Raw genomic sequence first — 15,877 nt, 5'->3', positions numbered from 1 at the left:
CAGTAGGACACACTGGAACCCGAATCTGTTCTCAGTGCCTCCAACTTGTTGGTGTGGGTGTCCTCACGACTAAAGAACTGGCCCCCTCCATCCTAGAACTAAGCATCTAGCTGGCCCAGGAGTCAGAGAAGGTGAAGCAGACAGGGGAAGGTAGGACAGTAGCAGTTCTGGCCACCACCCTACGCTGATGACGTGAGTCAGCAGACAAGCTACAATTTTATGAGCTACAGTCAAACCTGTCCTGACCTCTCAAGCATAAAAAACACAATGGTGGCCGCTTCACTCCCTCTCTCCAAATATTACACAGGAAACATACAGAGAAAGGAAGCATCATTCAGCCTGCTCCAGTGACACGTTACACAGCCACCACCCTTTCCAGGATCACACAGTCTAACATTGTAACCCTACATTCAACACTCACTACCGTTGTTTAATTTGTCTCTATGGCATTAACTTCTCTCATATTTTCCTTATTTGTTTTCTCTACTGGCTGTCTTACCCCCATAAATGTGAGCTTCATAAGGACAGGGAGATTTGCCCACTGCTCTATGACAAGGGCCCAGAAGAGTACCTGGCACATAGTAGACCTTCTGTGAATATTTGTTGAATAAGTGAATTATAGAAGCATTCCGACGAACATTTTAATAAATCTTTAATTATGATTATTTGTCTCTAGGACAATCACATACAGATTTTCTGACTGTAGCAAATGAGAATTAGAAGTATCGGTGATAAACTTACAACCTATGAAATAGCAAGACAGCTAAGAACTAATGAGCTATAACTTATTCCTATTCCTTATCCTTTAGGAACAGGGAATAAATTCATAGAAAATGGTGAAGGAGCAAAAAGATGTTTTATAACATCTTTCAGATAATGTATGGAACAGTGAAGATAAGGCTTTGTTAAAGATTGCTTATCACTCGATTTCTCCCATTAAATTAGGCACTTGATAAATATACTTGACTGCTCTTGATGAGTATCTTGAACATTTTGTCTTACCCTCCCACTCTCTTTTCAAAATGAGCATGCTGTGCTCAGGTGTGACCATGAGAAATGGAGATCAATGCTTCCGTTTCCCCTGCACCTTGTTCAAAGCCCCCTCCTCAGAGAAAACTGTTTCATCACCCAGTGGTAGCATGAATTATTCCTTTTTATAAAATCCTATTATATCGGTTCATCTGCAACACAGTTCATCTCTTTATGAATCTCTGTATGTCTGTCTTGCAAGCTCACTATAACAGTCAGGGTCCCGACACTAACCAGACAGCACACACACATTGGGGTAATTCACAAGGAACTTGTTACACAGCTCCAGGCAGGATGCAGGAGTAGAGGAGACAGTCTATGAATCTGGGTGCTGTCACCTCCTTAGACACAAACGGAGGAAGGGGTTACCAAAAGGAGAGAAAGCTGTGGCCAGTGGGTCTCCTTGAGAAGAGCCAAGACTTTCTGTGATGGCCAACTTGTAAGGTGACTTTCCAGGGAGGTCACCAGGATCATAAATACCCTGACCTCATTCTCCTCCCTTCCTAATTGCTTATCAAAGCAACCCATTGGCTGACCCCAACCAGAAGCTGGGAACCACAAGAACTCATTGATGGAATCTCTACTAGTCTGCTTCCTAGGACCAATAGCAGGTTGGGGAAGGGTATGTGATGAACCCAGAATGGCATGTGGAAGCTATGCGGCACTCCCAGTGAAAAGCAGGAACTAGGTCTCCTTTTTATCCCTCAGAGAACCTTCACAAAATACTTGGTGTGTCCTTTGGATTCGTACAACGTCTTCCTGTGAGTTCTACTAACCTACCTCCATACAGCTGGGCAGAATGTGAGGTAGATCCCAGGGATCACAGTCTTTAGCGACCTGATTAGGAGAAAAATTCAAGGGTAAGGCCCTGAAAGAGCTTCTGAAATATTTTTGGTTGGTTGATATGCTGACCTGAAGGTGCCAGCACACTCCCTAGGTGGGAGGCAGGGAAACCGTGCAATGAACTGTAAGAGCAATCAAACACTCCGTTCCTACAAAAGCATGCCTGGTGGTGAAACACTGGGAGGGTAAGAATTCACGGACTGGGTGTCACGGGTAGCATCATCGGTCCTTGGAAAACAACCCCCTCATATAAAGACAGTGTTTGGCAAAGTCTCACAGCTTTATCTTATTACTTCTTGCATTACTCTTTGAGCCTTACAACTTTCTGTGTATGATCTGTGCATTGTATTTAAATGTTGGTCGGTGACAGTATAAAGGAAGATCAATAAAGAAAGGGGAAAGGTACCTGAGAACTTTGGAACTTAATTTTTTAAATGTCAGCCTAAGGAAATCGGAGAGGGCCACTAGGAACATGGCATATATCTTAAAGACCAATTAGCATTTTACATGTCTTTTATTAAATGGATACGTCCTTTAACTAGCCACATCACTTTCACTCAACAGCTTAATAACCCAGAAAGTAGTAAAACTAAATGCCTACCTTATTGATTAGCTGTCAAAAATATTATAATATTTTTCACCTTTCTCATAAAATATGTGCTAAAAATTTATTAGGACATTAATATACAAATTTACCATTCCAGTGGAATGTGCTATGAATTCAAAACAGCTTGCTTCCTTTGGTCTTTTCAAAAGCAGTGTTCTTATACAGAACTACAGAAAATATATATAAATATAGCAATTTTCCTAAATAAGGATTTTTTCCATGAGCCTTTCACATATGTTCTTAGTTCTTTTGTTAGGGTTTTAAAATAGCATAATTTCTGTATAATCCTTTGAAGATCTTGAAGTAAGAAAGAAACCATATAAACATATATTAAACAGAGCTCATTTTTTTTCATTTCTGGAAACATACGATAAAAACAAAAATTATTGTGAAACAATCATGTTTTTCTCCCAGAGGATAAGGACCCTCTTTTATTTACCTTTGGGTTCCCAAAGTTGACGTTAATCCTGGCATATCCTAAGTGTGTTATAAATGTTTTAGTCACCATACATGCTAAATATGTAGCCTATATCCCTCTCTTGTTATTAAAACCCATGCTGTAAGAATTCTCAAATCGCTGCAATGTACTAAATTGCATGGCTTACTCCAAAATAACGCGAAATAACGTCTGTGGCATAGTTTATTAATTAGAAGGCTTTCGGCTTCTAGGAACAGAAGGCCTCGAAGCCTTGTTTTAGTCTTCCAAAACAATAGGAAAACTGATTCTCATGTGATAAGCGGTCATGAGATGGGGGGGGTTCCGGACTGGTAAAGTTGGCAGCTTAGTGACATTTCCAAGGACGCAGATTCTTTCCATCTCTCTTTTGATTCCTTGCCATATCAGCCTCATCCTCAGACTAACTCCCCCCCCCCACAACGGATAATTCCAGAAATGAATGCATTGTTCAGAGAGGGGAAATAGAAAGTAAAGTCCCTTTTCTTCCCTGAGTCTCTCTCTTTTTTTTTCAATGTTTATTTTTGAGAGAAAGAGAGGGAGAGACAAAGAGCAAGCAGGGGAGAAGCAGAGAGAGAGATTGGGAGATACAGAATCCGAAGCAGGCTCCAGGCTCTGAGCTGTCAGCACAGAGCCTGATGCAGAGCTCGAACTCGCAAACCATGAGATCATGACCTGAGCCAAAGTTGGCCGCTTAACCCACCGAGCCACCCAGGCGCCCCTTCCCTGAGTCTTTTTTTTTAAGATCAAGGAAGAATTTCCCAGAATTCAATCATTATACACTCAGCAGGCTTCTCCTCAAGTCTTAAGGGCCAGAACTCTGTGTGTGTGTGTGTGTGTGTGTGTGTGTGAGTTAAGGAGAGTACAATATCTTAATTATGTCAGAAACAGTTGTCCTCCTACATTCTAATAGGGCAATCAAGAATATTGCTACAAATTTAATTGGAAGTAACATGTTCCTTATAACTTACGATAGGAAAGCTTTTATGTACACAGCAGATGCTGTTGACTGCCTACCCAACAGCCATACTCCTTCCTTTTTTTCTTAGTAAATCTCTATATTATTAGCAGAGGTCTTCAAGATCATCTCACTGATATTTGTCCACACTAAAATGTACTCAAAAAAATTTTTTGTTTCCTTTACTGAAAACCATTGTTTTTCATTCACGCTATTCGATACATCTAGGGTATGACTGTGAACGATACAGACCAAAATTCCTGCCCGCATGGAACTTAAATGGTATTACAAATAAGATACACCTCAAATGAGGTAACAAGAGATGCCAGCTTAAAAATATGCAACGTTAGTTTTTCATAATCTTAGAACAATCCAGTTTCTCAAAATTTATCCTGAAAAACTAGTCACATGTCATTGCAAGCATACGTTCACAGCAGCCTCTAAGAGGGGAAAATTGGATATAGCCTAAATATCCAAAATCGGGGACCTGGTTAAGAGAGAATTATTGTGTGTCTATATAGATAATCATGAAAAATAATGACAGTTATCATGATGAGCTCTGAGTAATGAATAGAATTGTTCGATCACTATACTGTAAACCTGAAACTAATGTAACACTGTATGTTAGCTATACTAAAATTAAAATAATAAAAAAAGGTAAGTTCAATCCTGAAACAATCAGTACATATTAAAGACATTTTAATAAAAGATAAATTCACATTTGCAAAAGAAAAACAAAAGACAGACAAAAGACAAATAGTATTTATTTATTTGTAAAAATGTTCAGGATAGAGGTGCCTGGGTCGCTCAGTCAGTTCAGCGTCCACCTTCGGCTCAGGTCATGACCTTGCATTTCATGAGTTCGAGCCCCAAGTCGGGCTCTGTGCTGACAGTTCAGAACGTGGAACATGCTTGGATTCCGTGTCTTCCTCTCTCTCTGCCCCTCCCCCACTGGCGCACACTCTCTCTCTCTCTCTCTCTCTCTCTCTCTCTCCCTCTCAAAAATAAATATTTTTTTTAAATGTTCAGGATATGGGGCACCTGGGTGGCTCAGTTGGTTAAGCGTCCAACTTGGGCTCAGGTCATGATCTCAGTTTGTGGGCCGGAGCCCCATGTCAGTCTCCATGCTGACAGCTCAGAGCCTTCCGACTCTGTGTCTCCCTCTCTTTCTGCCCATCCCCTGCTTGTGATCCGTCTCTCTCTCTCTCTCTCTCTCTCATAAGTCAATAAACATTAAAAAAAATGTTCGGGATATAACACTAAATGAAAAAATGAGCCACAAAGCAGTATGGAAATTACAGTAATGTTTTGTTACACATGAATAGGAATAACATCAATACAGTAACAGTACTGTGATACTGGGTGATGTAACTAGGTGATGTAATTGAGAGTGACGTTTTTTCCACCTGCTTTCCGGGTTTTCATTTATGAACTTGCAACGGCTTGATAAATAAGAAGGTGGGAGGTTAAAGTCATCAACCCTGATTTTAATGTCTCACTGTAATACCATTAACCATTTATCAAGTACTTCCCATGTGCCCACTGATGCACTAAGCACTTTGTATGTATTTTTGCATTTAATTCTTTCAATGATCCTGTAGGTTAAGCTTTGCTACTTTCTCTATTTTTCCCCCCAGGCTATAAAATGGGTTTAATGGAAGTTAGATGTCGTGGCCAAGATACACACTACTAAGAGTGTATCTAACTACCAAGTGGTTCACCCTGAATTCAATCCAATCCAAAATAGTCTGACTCAGAGTCTGGTCTTCTAAGCACTGATGCTATTATGTCTATAAACACAGGCAGTTAAAAGCATGCTGACTATGGCAGAAAATCAATGAATTAGATCACAAAACTTTGGGGAAATTATAAATGGATAAAGGGCTATATCAAGAAGGCAGATTAACCACAGGAAACCATCTTCAAAAGAGTATCTTGGAAATGAACATGATTATAGATGTATATATATAATGTGTCTTTTTTAAGAACACTGGAAAAGAATATTAACTGCTGGGGCGGCTGGGTGGCTCAGTTGGTTAAGCGACTGACTTCGGCTCAGGTCATGATCTCACGGTCCGTGAGTTCGAGCCCCGTGTCAGGCTCTGGGTCAGGCTCTGGGCTGATGGCTCAGAGCCTGGAGCCTGCTTCGGATTCTGTGTCTCCCTCTCTCTCTGCCCCTCCCCCGCTCATGCCCGTTCGCTCGCTCCCTCTCTCTCTCTCTCAAAAATAAACATTCAAAAAAAATTTTAAAGAATAGTCACTGCTAGTAATATTTACAATTCCCTGCCAGAAAGCAAGCTGTCTAAAATTTAAAATATGTTCATCTTGAAACATGTGCCAATCACACTAACCCCTGAGGCGAAGAATGCAAAATGAAAGCCAGGGGTTATCGGCCACAGTAAGCAGCAGAGTGAGTGGTGCGGAGACTTGCATTCAGATCTACTGCATGAGAAATCTCCCGCTTGGAGAGATTTACCTCCAGGCCGGAGTAGTAGGTGTTCACGTGCAGGGCCCTGGGCGTCTGCATTGTCCAGGAGGATGCCACACCCAGAAGACCACTGCTGTTGTACCGGACGTTTCCCTCCTCTGTTGCTCCAAAGCACTCCAGGATTTAGCAGCTTAGAATTCTTTGGCTTGACTGCGCTCCATCAGGCAGTTCTTTCACAGCTCTTGCTTAGAGCTGCTCATGCAGCTGCAGGTGGATGGTATCAGGGGCTGAAACGTGCAAGATGATGCAGCCACATGCCTGGTGCCCAGGCAGGCAAGTTGGGAAGGCTGGAGCCCCTCTCATCCCCCCCAACCCAATTCTGCTTTCCTTTTCAAGAAGTGACCTAATGATCCCTGGGTGGCTCAGTCGGTTAAGTGGCCAGCTCTTGATTCTGGCTCAGGTCTTGATCCCAGGGTCGTGAGATCGAGCCCCGCGTGGGGTTCCACGGCGGCCGTGGAGCCCGGTTAAGATTCTCTCTCTCCTTCTCCCTCTGTCCCTCCCCTGTCTCAAGAAACAAATAAGCAGGTAAAAGAAGTTACCTTTTTCCCACTGTGCAGTTCCCTCAGCGGAGCTATCTAAGTGCTTGTCCTCACAGGCAGGCCAGAAACCCCAGCTACACTGACGGGATCCCCAGCCCCTCCCTCCAGGGGATGTGATTTGTGAGTGATGTGGTACAGGAAGGGGAAACCCTTTCTCATCCGAGACATGGGCTATTTAACCCACGGCTACGCATCGCGTGGTGAATCTGGGGCCCCAGTCAGGCAGCAGGGACGTAGCCCAGGGGACAGTGAGGACACACTGGGACCTGCAGGGCACCTCTGCATCTGCCTATCACCGTATCTGACAAAATCCCCAGAGACTCTTCTCTGTCCTTCTCTAACTTGGAACAAAACGGAGAAGGGGATTCGGAGAAAGAGAGCTCTCAAAGAAATCAAGCTGACAACCACACGCGGCATCACAGTTCTTAAGGAAAAAAATGGACATGATACACATGAACACATCAGCACAGGGCCTGGCCCGTAGTCAGTCTTTACTAAAAGCTCATTTATTTAACATAGTGTTCCTAAATCAAGTGACCTGTGCTAATAGTATTTAGACTCGAAATCTTTTAGGACCGTTTTAAACCTTGTGACTTGCTGGGGTGCCCAGGCAGCTCAATCAGTTAAGTGTCCAACGTCGGCTCAGGTCATGATCTCATGGTCTGTGAGTTCTAGCCCCACAATGTGCTCTGTGCTGGCAGCACGGAGCCTGCTTGGGATTCTGTCTCCCTTTCTGTCTGCCCCTCCCCTGGTTGCTCTCTAACTCTGTCTTGAAATAAATAAAAATAAACTTTTAAAAAATGTGTACATGTGTTAAATATGTGATTTGCTGGCACATTTTCAACGTTTTTTTTATTTATTTTTTTTGGGACAGAGAGAGACAGAGCATGAACGGGGGAGGGGCAGAGAGAGAGGGAGACACAGAATCGGAAGCAGGCTCCAGGCTCCGAGCCATCAGCCCAGAGCCTGACGCGGTGCTCGAACTCACGGACCGCGAGATCGTGACCTGGATGAAGTCGGACGCTTAACCGACTGCGCCACCCAGGCGCCCCTCAAGTGACTCTTATAAATCAAATAAGTTAAATATATAATAAGATGAATCTTAAATTCTCTTAATTGTTCTAATTGTACTCTTTACAAACTTAGTAAGATTTCACCTAAAATCGCAAATATAAAACACTTATTCAATTATTCACTTTTATTTATTTGTTTGTTTGTTTGTTTTTTTGAGAGAGAAAGAGTGAGAGTGAGTACAAGTGGGGGACAGGCAGACAGAGAGGGAGAATTGAATCTTAACCAGGCTCAGCTCTGTCAGCACAGAGCCCGACACGGGACTCAATCTCACAACCCTGGGATGATGACCTGAGCCAAAATCAAGAGTCGGCTGCTTAACCGACTGAGCCAACCAGGCACCCCTACTCATTCACTTTGGATTGGAATTATGGGGTCCTCCTAACAGGCCAAATTATCTAAAACATTACAAATATCTAAATATAGATTAATCCCTAACAAAAATTTTTTTAATGATATGGATTATCTACTTCATTATTTCTACATTTAATTCCAAATCATCCCACGGGTAAACATACACCTGCCCACTCAAGCAACCCTGTGGTGCAAATAAACATCCTTTGGGATTTGCTTTCTAGAGCAAAGTTCAGAAAATATGTTTCTATCCAGGTGTAGTTGCATATCAACAAGAGTTGATCAGCAAGTCTAGAACCAGAGATACCCAGGAAAAACTCTTCTCATAACCATGGGTGACAAGCTAAGCCTGCTTTTATGGGCACTATAGCAAGAAAATTGGCTGTTGGTGCCTCAGTGGCAGCTAAAGGGGAGAGTTTGGAATAACCTAGAAGAGAGAGGGGCCCAAACATTATGGTGGCAGGCAGAGGCTGGAGAGAAAGCTGTAGAAGAGATTTTATGTGAGGAAGGTAGCTGAGGAATTTTAAGACAGGAATGTCTAACATACTAAGCTGTAATTACCTTCTCTTATCTCCCAGCCTTCAGCAGAGGTCTGGTAGTCAGCCTCCTATTTGAAGCCCAGAAGTAGGACGAGTGGGATGGCCAAGAGTAGTGCAAGGAACATCGCGGCTCTCAAGGAGCAGACAGCGATGGGAGAAAATGCAGAAGCAGCCTGGATGCTTCTCCCCAAGGCGGTCTTCTTAAAACGGCTCTGGGCTGCAGTGATGAGGGGCTTGGGCCATGTTATTTGGCTATTAAAGGAAAAGGTGACCCCAGAAGGACAGAAGGCTAGGAAGCTCAGGCAGCAGAGGCTTGCGTTAAAGGAGGGTGTAGCCACCTGCTTTTTAAAGAAACTTCTACTCCAGAGAAGAGATGATGGGGTTATTTCCTACATTGCTCCTGAGAAGACCAAGTCATAGTGTATTTCATTTTGCTGAGTTACAGAATTTGACAGTTACATTCAGCTACTCAGCACCTCAGCAGCCAGAGAAGGCTTCCCAGATCCCCTTTTTCAACCAATGCTGATGAAAGAAGGTATCGTATCAGCCTTTCCTGTCATGAGGGAGGAAATGAATCATGTGACCGCTCTGGCACTTAAGACCTCTTGATTTGTCCCAGGAACTCCAAGGAATTTTGAATTTTGGTCAAAGTAAGCAGAATGTTTCGCCAATGTTTCCATCGGGGTTGTTTGTTTATCTTCATAGCCCTCTGATATCACTTAACGATTTAAAAATAGTATTTTATGTGCAACTATGATTATGTGTCCCCAAACAACTGATCTCTTTCAAGTGGCTACTTGGCCGTCACAAAGACACAAAATTTGGGCTTCGTTTCCCGCTTTCCATAATGATGGCTTAGCCCTTTGTATCGAAGTCAGGCCTTCTGGGTTTGGATCTTCAGGCCCCTAAGTGTACCCAGACAGTTTTGAGAAGTGCTATTAATATCCTACCTTTTATTTTCAACTTTGCCCAGGCGCGTTACTCGTCAAGGGATACGTAAGAGAAAAAGTGTGCACTGCTTCATGCCGCTGCACCCTGGCTGCTGGGAGCTCTTTCATTCCAACCACCACGGCCTGTCCTGGCCATCCGTCTCTGGCACGTTGTCCACACTCAGAAAGAGAAGTCAGCGAACGCTTTGGTAAGAGAAGTTGAAAAAATGTGAGTGGCAGTTAGGAACTGTTCCATTTAACCTCAGTGAACAGTTGAATTTACCACAGACTTCAACTTTGGTGCCATTTTACAGCTCGCCGTGGAGGGGGGGGGCGGGGGGCGGGGATTGCTCTTACTGACAGCCTTCACAGCCCCTTCCCACTGAATATGTTGCTTCCCAGCTGCTTTGGGGACAGGAGATGTGGGTAGACACTGACATGAAGGGGAACCTATTTTTCTGCTGAAGACAGAAGAAAGCACATGCACATGCAAGACTGAGCAGAGCTATAGTAATTAAGTTTGCTTTTTTTCTTTTGTCAATGTTCTCTGCACAGACCCCTCTCATATGAAAAAGTCTTTCCCCATGGAATGACATAGTCTTCTGGGCCTCAGTATACACCGTTTCAACTGCAAGGTGAAAATCTAGAACATGGCACACCTTACAAAGGAAGGAGTTTCATTTTGATATTGCGTCTCACCTGTCCTGTGAAATATGCCCAATTTTTTCCCAATATTATGGTAAGATGAACCCCTTTCTACTTGAGAACATTTTTAGGTTTTATTTTTTTATCTTTCTGGAATCATTAAATGCATGTGAAATTATTTTTTTTAATGTTTATTTATTTTTGAAAGAGAGAGAGAGTGTGAGCAGGGGAGGAACAGAGAGAGAGGGAGAATCTGAAGCAGGCCCTAGGCTCTGAGCTGTCAGCATAGAGCCCAACGCAGGGCTCGAACCCACAAACTGCGAGATCATGACCTGAACCCAAGTCGGATGTGTAACCTACTGAGCCACCCAGTCACCCCCGTGTGAAATTAAGTGAGTGAATATGGTGTTACAATTGCATTACATGCCCTCAAGAGTCCTATGTGGGAGTTCTAACCCCCAGTTCCTCAGAATGTGACCCTATCTGCTGATAGGGTCTTTACAGAGGTTAAGGCAAGCTCACGAAGGTAGGGCCTAAATCAGTATGACTGGTTTTCTTATACTAAGGGGAGAGTTGGACACAGAGATACCCATACAGAGAGAATGCCATGTGAACATAAAGATGGCCAGCTACAAGTCAGGGAGAAAGGCCTGGAAGAGATTTTCCCTCAGAGCCCCCAGAGAGAGCAAACCCTACCAAAACCTTGATTTGAGACTTCTAAGCTCCCAGAACAGAGATCATATATCTCTGTTGTTTGAGTTACCCAGTTTGTGGTAACTTGTCACAGCCACGCTAACAAACCAATACGTGTGGCAAAACAATCACCTTTCCTCCACGTCCAGCCAAAAGAGGCCACAATTTGGGTTTCTTCTTCAGAATCACAAAGTCAAATGCCGCCAGAGCCAAAGCAGATAATCCAAAGCAGTGAATCTAGCAGAATGGACTACGGGGATTGTTAAATGAGACGGCAGCACAGGGCAAAGTAGACAGCATCCGGCTCTCGGCGGTTGTGACCATGCCAAAATACACGCCTAGCACTGCCAGATAATCCGGCTTTTTTGAGAGAAACCCAAACTGCAGACTTTTTTTTAAGTGTCAAAATCTCTCTATTTTCAAATATTGACAACTAATCGAAGAAGATTTCAGTATCATCCTGGCCAACACCACACGAGCCGCATCACATTTGTTTGCAAGGATGCCCAGTTTCGCCTACCCCTTAGTGGTATTTTGAGGAGAGGTTACACAGGATGCTCTCAGAGCATAAGACGAGGGAGCCAGGTATTTCATTTCTCCAAAAACCTCGTTTCCAAGCCTCCTTGAATGCAAGTTGGGACTGTGTAACTAGTTCTGACCAATGGAATGTGACCAACGGAAATGAAATCTGTCGCTGGTATGCTGAAACTGGCAAATACCTGGATGCCCTCAGCTTATTGTCGTCCCCGTCCAGAACAACCTTGGAGGTACGTAGTGACCTTGCCAGTTTAAGAGGTCAGATTTTATCTGACAAGGGCAAGGACCTGGAGTGTGAAGAAAATTACAAGCTATTCACATGTGGGATACTTCTCCCTGAGGCAGACACTGAAAGAGAGAATGAGAAAAGAGACAGAGGGAGCAAGTTGCCTCATATTAAGATAGGGAACCAGGGTGCATGGTTCCAACTTCCTCTTCTCAATCTTGAAGAACAGGAAAAACATGAGTTAGGGTCCAGTTCCCAGTTCCAACTGTGAATGGCACACAGTAAGCAACAAGTGGAAGGGAACAGGTGTCTCTTTCTGGAGAACATCCACAAAGAGTCCAGTACCCTTTCCACATTCGTTCCTCCCCAAAGGACCACTCAGAAGCACACAGCATATATATTGACGGCTAAGGGGTCCATTTACCTCTTGCTCATTCCTTTTTCCCCACTAGAGACAGTGTGGGATGATGACTTAGAAGTAAAACTTGCACTTCCTTTTTTAACTCCAAAATTATACTATCACCATAATCATTACAAAATCCTAATCAGTCACAGTTGTACTTCTAACATCTCACTACTTATAGAACTTAACGAAGTAGGAACATTACTAGAAATGGAACATGCTTTCTGGATCCTGGCAAATGCCACAGAAAGGCTCTGCTCCTTCTGTGGTCTTACAACTTGACCTTTGGGCTCTTTCAAAATTTCCATTCTCACCTAGATATAAACCCCTGGGTCTTATGACTTTTAGATGAATACATATTAACTTATTTTGCCTGCTTATCGAGAACCTTTTACTGCTTTTGTGAGTTTATGTCCAACATTGCCCTGTCTATTGCCCTCAAAGCCTTTGCTGACTATTCCCTCCCATCTCCCACCATCATTTCTTCACCCAAAACCTCTCTGGACAAGCCCTATCTCATTAGGCTGACTTCTCAGCTTTTCCAACATTTTCATACATTTTTTTTTAATTTTTATTTTTTTTTATAATTTACATCCAAGTTAGTTAGCATATAGTGCAACAATGATTTCAGGAGTGGATTCCTTAGTGCCCCTTACCCATTTAGCCCATCCCCCTTCCCACAACCCTTCCAGTAACCCTCAGTTTGTTCTCCATATTTATGAGTCTCTTCTGTTTTGTCCCCCTCCCTGTTTTTATATTATTTTTGTTTCCCTTCCCTTTTGTTCATCTGTTTTGTCTCTTAAAGTCCTCATATGAGTGAAGTCATATGACTTTTGTCTTTCTCTGACTGATTTCACTTAGCATCATACCCTCCAGTTCCATCCATGTAGTTGCAAATGGCAAGGTTTCATTCTTTTTGATTGCCAAGTAATACTCCATTGTGTGTATATACCACATCTTCTTTATCCATTTATCCATTGATGGACATTTGGGCTCTTTCCATACTTTGGCTATTGTGGATAGTGTTGCTATAAACATTCGGGTGCATGTGTCTCTTCAAAACAGCACACCTGTATCCCTTGGATAAATACCTAGTAGTGTAATTGCTGGGTCGTAGGGTAGTTCTATTTTTAATTTTTTGAGGAACCTCCATCCTGTTTTCCAGAGTGGCTGCACCAGCTTGGATTCCCAACATTTTTGTACTTTTATTTAAGGCTTTGCAATATTGCGGATTTGATATTGTAAATTTCTTTTTTTTATAAGTTTATTTATTTTTTTAGTAATCTCTACACCCAACATGGGGCTCGAACTCACAACCCCGAGATAAATAGTTACATGCTCTTCCAACGGAGCCAGACTGAGCCAGCCAGGTGCCCTTGTCATTTTCTTGAGGACAATAAGAATACAGTGTATTTATTGGTTTATCCCAAGTACCTACTGTACCTAGTAGAATTCTATATTTAATTGATCACATCTATATCATTTTAAGTTATTTATATATAAGTATAATGATTTATTGTGATACTTGCCTTATTTCCACATTTCAAAAGTAAGCCTTTTACTATGGGGAATAAATAAGCTTATTTATAAGTTAAGGACTGGCATATACAAACACAGAAACTGGTTCTACCTTTACATCCACATCTGTTAGTTGGTGTTTGTTTTTTACCGTAACATGTGACAAACCTAATGGCATTAGAGAATTACATTGTTCAGACCTTTTAACCATGTGACAGTTTATCTCACATGTTTATACTTGAGAACTAGTAGCTGTAAAGTCAAATAAGCAAGGAAGGTAGATTGTTATCCACAGAAAGAATTCACCTAGGACACAGGATGTTGTAGAAACAGAAGGTGAGTACATTTTATTATTGCAGACTTTCCTCACTCAGCTGGAAATTTCCTTTTGTCATTTAAACATTAACTTGAATAGACTCAATTTTGCATAAATGTAAGCACTTTAATCTTCATCTCTGATGCAACTCAAGAACATTGCATTCCATACTGTTCTCTATACTTCTGAATAGATTGCCTTGTCAAAGACAAACCATCATAGCCCAATGGCTTCTGTTGGTTCTCTGAACTTCACCCATCTGATATGTCTCATGTTTTTGCTCTTCTTCTTCTTTAAAAAAATTTTTTGAGTAATCTCTACCCCCCAACGTGGGGCTCACAAGGCCAAGATCAAGAGTGTCAGGCACTCCCAACTGAGCCAGGCAGGGGCCCCTGTTTTCACTCTTCTTCATACTTTTGAATTTCTAAATTTAAGCTACAGGGATTATTTCCTAATGGGTGGGCAATTTAGATACAGTCTCATGACCTATTTACCAAAATGTCCTGGTAGTTTGGGAGTGGTTGCAGAGATCTCAAGGCAGGGGGGTAATCGGGAAGATAATGGTAGGGTAAGGAGCGGAGGATGTGACGTAAGATCAGAAAAGAGGTACACCTTCAGAGGTTTGCAGTGGGAATGCTGTAAAGTCACATGGAGCCCCGGAAGTGAGTGGAAAAATACACTACGGAGAAGAGGCATTTCAGAGCCCAGTCCCCAGGAAATGGCTGGCAAGAATAACACAGAAAGCTGGCTAGCAGGGGTTCAAGGTGAGTTTGCCCTTGGGGGAATGACAAAGGATGAACATGAGCCCCAGAGACTCAGGCATAAGGAGGTCAAGCTGTCCTCCCACCATCTCCCCAGTTGTACTTACAAGGCCTGACAACATGACTGCCAGCCAAGAATAGCACTGCCACTCTGCCCAGGGCTTCGAAACTCTACTGAGTAGAAACCAAAGCAATTTTTGAAGTTCCCTATTAGCAAGGAGAAATCTATTGCCTAATCACTTTTGTTTACTGAAGATGGATGAGGCAATCTACAAATGACAGGGTAATTAGAGAAAACAGCTAGGATAGAGTTAGAAGTAGGACAGAAAGCTGGCAGTTTTCATGTAAGTGCTTACCTCAGTAAAAAAGGTCTACTCAAGAAGACGCTTTTGCATCTTGGGTGGTTCAGTTGGTTACACACCTGACCTCAGCTCACGTCATGATCTCACAGCTTCTTGAGTTCAAGTCCTGCTTTGGGCTCCACGCTGAAAGCACAGAACCTGCTTCAGATCCTGGGTCCCTGACTCTCTCTGCCCCTCCCCTGCTTGCTCATGCTCTCTCTCAAAAAAAATACAAAGACTTTAACACAAATTCATTAAAATTATCGAGTAATTTTTTTAAATTTTTTAAATGTTTATTTTTTTGAGAGAGAGAGAGAGAGAGAGAGAGAAGTGGGGGAGGGGCAGAAAGAGAGGGAGACACAGAATCTGAAGCAGGCTCCAGGCTCTGAGCTGTCCACACAGAGCCTGATGCAGGACTTGAACTCATAAACCATGAGATCATGACCTGAGCCAAAGTCGTACCCTTAACCGACTGAGTCACCCAGTAATTTTTTACTCAAGTATAACTGACATACAATATTTTATTAGTTTCAGGTGTATATCATAGTGATTTAATATTTTTATACATTACAATATGATCCTCATGATGAGTCTAGGTACCTACCATCTGTCACCATACAATTATT

General features: G+C 42.6%; 1 long non-coding RNA gene across 3 annotated transcripts in view; it reads right to left on the bottom strand.

Moving 5' to 3' along the window:
- LOC131516652 (uncharacterized) overlaps positions 1–15,080 on the bottom strand; it is an 80,605-nt gene extending 65,525 nt beyond the window's left edge. For all 3 annotated transcript variants that reach the window (XR_009264185.1, XR_009264187.1, XR_009264186.1), the window contains exons 1-2: positions 15,018–15,080; positions 9,833–10,015 (exon numbers count right to left, since the gene is read on the bottom strand). This is a non-coding gene — a long non-coding RNA (uncharacterized LOC131516652). The remainder of the gene's footprint in view (positions 1–9,832; positions 10,016–15,017) is intronic.
- Positions 15,081–15,877: the final 797 nt, after the last annotated feature.

The sequence above is a fragment of the Neofelis nebulosa genome, chromosome 1 (genome assembly GCF_028018385.1).
Source record: "Neofelis nebulosa isolate mNeoNeb1 chromosome 1, mNeoNeb1.pri, whole genome shotgun sequence".
NCBI classification, from domain to species: Eukaryota; Metazoa; Chordata; class Mammalia; order Carnivora; family Felidae; genus Neofelis; species Neofelis nebulosa.
This window is presented reverse-complemented; position numbering and strand designations above follow the sequence as displayed.